Raw genomic sequence first — 5039 nt, 5'->3', positions numbered from 1 at the left:
AATGATGGTGATCACCCTGGTATCCAATGTAATTTGAGCTCAACCTGGTAAATCCTACCAAGTACAGATTCCCACAGAATAGGAGAAAGGAAACAGTAAAATTGAAAGAAAAAGGGAACTTCGCATCGTGATGAACAAAAAGTACTTCCTGAAAATGGAACCTATGAGAAAAGAAGTGGCTGTCTGGTTGTGTTTTTTATTCCGAGCGCTTTCCATGCATACGTTGGTAGGAAAAAAGCCTTCTTGGCTAAGCCCGTTGCCATGAAGATACTGAAAAAACAGCAGTCCAAAGGCAAGAAAGAACAGGAAAATCAAGTATCAACAGGTTTGGCTTTCTTTTGACTTCACAAAACTCATGAAAATGAAGACAAGGAAAGGAAGCTCTAGCTCAGCCAGATAGTACTAATGAACTGGAACGGCAAAAAGTGGGGCTTTGTTATCTCACACTCTAGTTCAGCAAGTGCTTGCTATGAGTTCAGCTATGGTTAAAAAGTTTTAAGTATTTTAGCGAGCTCACACCTAGCCAATGTTTACACACTGAAACTGTCCAATTGTTCAGTTTTACCTTCTTTCTTTTCAAATTACCTACCTGATCCATGAAGAAGGATGTAACGAGGGAATTTTTGTGAAGTCTTAAAGTTTAACTCGTATGAGGTAAGAAATAATTTTGTTGAATTTGTTTGCTCTGAACTGGCATTATATACAAAGCCAGCTTGTTCTATTAAATTTCAGCAAATACTAGACAGATTTTGCTGTTTTCCCCTATGCTACAAAGCAGGATTTAAAAATTTATTTTATGATTTTTTATTGTGCTTAGACCCGATTTCTAACTATACTAGTGAATGACACGGGTTAAAACTCACTTTATATTAATTATCAACACAGTCAGAAGTGACAGAATTAAAAATCATATGTCAAGTTTGTTCTATAGATAACTAGAAATGTAACAGTCATTTACAAAAAAATGGATCAGCTGAAGCATTTGGTAAAACCTACATCTGAGCATATGAAAAAAACAGGCTCAGCTGACCTGAAGCAACTTTATAAATGCCTTTTGTTCGCATGGATTTTTAAAAATAACCTTTTGTCTTTGATACAGGTATAAGACTGAAAATATTTAGCTTTTTTTTTTTTTTTTTTAAAAAAAACCCAACAATCTACAGATTTTTACAGTACCTCTTGCCATGCACAACTGCCCCAGGATCCTCAGACTTTGCTTCCAACTCCTGAACTTCATCTACTAATGTCTTAAAAGTAGTTCTCTTTACTCTGTAAGTAATAGAAAATAACATCAGATTTACTCTTCTTGAGAGTAAAAGAACAGGTTGTTTTAATACTAATATAAACATTCAATTTACAAACCCATTTCCCCAGATGACTTAAAATTAAGCTTTACAAGAAGAAATATTATAAAGCTAATCTAAATAATGTATTTTATCAGCTATTCTTACAATTTAGAAACAACAAATATTTGTAAAAAAGACATTACAGTCATTGAAACAGTTCAATACTAATAACACTTGTAATAAAGTCTGTCAGAAACTAACAAGGTGAAAAATATTCTTCTATAGTGATCAGATCTTATCTTCACTTGCTTCTCTTATATTGGTAATTAGCACGCACTTTTAGAAGCCAGTACTTTGTCGTATAAACCTTGGCACTTATGTACTCACACTTTGTATACTACATCAAAAAGTAAAGCTGTCATAGGAATACATAGAAGTCCCATCCAAAACACTCCAGAGCTGAACATCATAGCTGCCTGGAAGTTAAAAAAAGCACAGAATGTAATGTTATGACAAGAACTAGGAAAAAAACCCTCAGAAATATCAGTTACTTTGTTGAGGCTATCAAAAGCAAGTTTAAATGAACCATTCTAGACTCTAATGTGAAATAAAACCTTAACTCCTTTCTAAAATCCCATGAGTCACTACAGAACCCCAGCAGACAGCACGCACTACATCATGTTAAGAAGCAGGTAGAAGAATCACACTGCTTTGCTCTTTGAGAGAAGGGGGAATCTACCCCTCCACAACCCTGCTCTGCACCACTCTCCTGAGCTGACTGCAGGCATTTCCATTAACATCAGATTTAGCAAAAATCCACCTCCCTCCCTGCACATTTTGAGCACAATTTCTTATTTGCAATCAGCCCTGAGAGGACATAATGATTCCTGACCCTTCATATGGATACTGGACACTGTTACAATCATTTTGCAATATAACTTAGAACCAAGTTATCTCCAACAGAACTCGCTGTACCACAGCTCCCACACTGCCACAGATTCCTCTTCTACAAACTGCTCAAAAATGAGAACTAAGAAAACAACATAATTATGGAAGCATGCAACATAAAATAAAGATCTAACGCATTAACACATGGTGAAATACTTGCAAACAAGGTCATTGCTTTTAGCTCTGTGTTTGCTTTTCTATACACTGCTTTATGTTAATGCAAAGGAGTTTCTTCCGTTCATAAATTAACTTGCTCTGTAAACTTACTAAAAGCTAAAACATACTAAAAAGCCAAAACAAACATCATAATGTATGGACATTAAAGGAAAAAATCTCCTTCAACCTACCCTTATAATTCATGCCCAAGTATCTACATCAATATTATGGATGCAAGGAGTATGATAAATAATTAATGAAGCATATTACTAAAACATTGTTTTTAAGTCAGTATTAAAAAATACCTTTGTAATGTAATTAGAATGCAAAGAGACTGAAAGTAACATTGCTACACAACGATATCCTTTCAAATCCTTTTGCTTCATTACGTGGAGACTAATTCCTTTTGAAGGTTAAACCTCAGAACATCACTAAAAAAAATTCTAAAATTTTACTAATATTAATTAGAAGACAAATGCAGGTAGCTTACAGTAGCTATGGTCTAATTTCTGAATGCATATACATGAATGTTTTAGAATCATATTTGATTTGTTCATGTGTAAACCAGAAGTGAATTATTTTTAAAAAAAATAATAATTCTCATATAGGTAAAAAGTTCTATTTACCTTGGTTTTATATCCAAATTCCTACTGACACTGGTTCTTTGGCAAAGAATAGAATACATTTGAATGGAAAATTTGGTAAACTTCCCACAGATATGTTAAAAGGACAGGGATATTGCCCTAAGATTCTACTAGCTATTTTTGTCAATAGTTGTCAGCAAAGGTGTAAACACTGAGCAGTGACAGGTTCAAAATAAAACACTTCACATTTTCAAAGGAGAAAAAAAAAGAAAATTTTGTATCAAGAAGTGGAAAAAATGTATTGGCACAGGCTAATACATTCTATAAGAAAAACATGACTTTTGACAAACTTGATGAAATACTAATTTCCTAAACCAGCAGCTAATAGGAAATATCTATGACAACTACACTTTGCAAGATTTTTATAATTAAGTACAAATTAGAGAGACAAATTTTCCTAAACAACAAGAAAAAGCATAAAAACTGGGACTTGAAGTAACAGCGATCCTTCCTTCCTATTATTAACAACATTTTTTAATTTCTAAGAAGGTAGCAAAGAGTTGTCCTTGCGTTAGCCACCCTGTATTAAATGTTTGCTGGTGAAACAGCAAAAGTGATAATGTAGGTCTTAGGATGTTAATTCTGACCATTGTAATGCTAACTATGAATGAAGGAACAACTGGCGCCTACTATTCAGCCCATCCAGCCTTTGGCTTTACAAATGAACAACATGAATTGAGGAAGGAAAAAAAAAGTTTTTCTGCGTCATATTTGAAAGCCTGTCAGATTTTTTTTTTTTTTCTTTTACAGAGTTAATCCAAACCTAAAAGATTTAAAGCCGACATTCGCATTAAAGACAGAGGGCCTCTTTGTATTTTTTGGACGAAGAGGGGAAAAAATAAAATCCCACAGAGGTATTTCCTTCCTTTCTGTACAAGAAAGCTCCCCCCTCGCTCTGTAGAAAACATTTTTGTCTCTAACTTTTCACATCTCTCTACACATAGGCAGGTCATCTGGGAAATGGCAAACCAATCCTTTGCAGACAATGGCACTAACAGGAGCAGCCTGTTCTGGGGACGGACTCTGGCTGCCTCTGTTCGTGGTTTACAAATTGTTCCTAATGTGAGAGATTTGTGGTCTATGCCAAGTTTTCCCCCCTTTAGGCCTTGTGAAACCAAATGGAATCTGCCACAAAAGTGGCTCCCAGGGGAATTCAGAAGTAATCCAAAATGAGAGCTAGGAAGCCTAGTTTATTGTAGGACTTGCAAATCCTGCAGGGAGGATAAATAATTTGTCGTCCGTGGAGCTCATGCTCCGTATTAGGTCTTTCTAAAGTGAATTACCAGTCTTTAATAAGTGCATTGTAAAGATTTTTATATACGTTCTTATTTTTCAAAAAAAGGAAAAAATGCTGAGAATTACTGCCTTTCATGGCTTAGTGGCCTATTAGAAACCCTAGCTGCAAAACGTTTGTTTTAATGCATTGATGAAGATATACTGTTAAGAAATTACATGCTAAAATGAACAGAGAATATTCCCTTTTTCTTCACTATGAAGAAAATATTCTATGTTCTGCCGAAACAGCTAGCTCAGATTTTAAAAATCCTTCTAAAAGTAAGATGAAAATAACAGTAAAATTGTTGCTGCTGAAAAGATTGTGTAAACCATTTTCAGTTTATCTATTTTAGGTATCATCTAGGTATAAATGTGGGAGGTAGTTCAGGTTTGTGAACCATCAGATTAGCACCTACCTCTAACCACAGTATGGCATTTGAGCCTAGAAAGGGATGAAATGCAAGACTGAATGTTATTGCATGTTCTTGCAACTAGCTTAGAGTAGTTGCTCATTTTCACTTTGTGAATTAAGTTCACAGGCATTTAATTCCTCCCTTGCATTTTATGAAAGCCTAGGTTACCCTCAATAGAAATAAATAAATAGAAATAGCCAGCAATAAATTCTCCTGCCAGGAACGGCTCTTATGAAGATAAATTATCAGTTGCTAACTCCGTTAACTTTAGACAGCAATAGTGACGGAAGTGCTTTCAATGACAAAAAGCTGGAAAG

This window comes from Merops nubicus, unplaced genomic scaffold, assembly GCF_000691845.1.
Source record: "Merops nubicus isolate BGI_N331 unplaced genomic scaffold, ASM69184v1 scaffold14060, whole genome shotgun sequence".
In the NCBI taxonomy this organism is placed as follows: domain Eukaryota; kingdom Metazoa; phylum Chordata; class Aves; order Coraciiformes; family Meropidae; genus Merops; species Merops nubicus.
The sequence above is the reverse complement of the archived record's forward strand: the minus strand, read 5'-3'. Positions refer to the sequence as shown.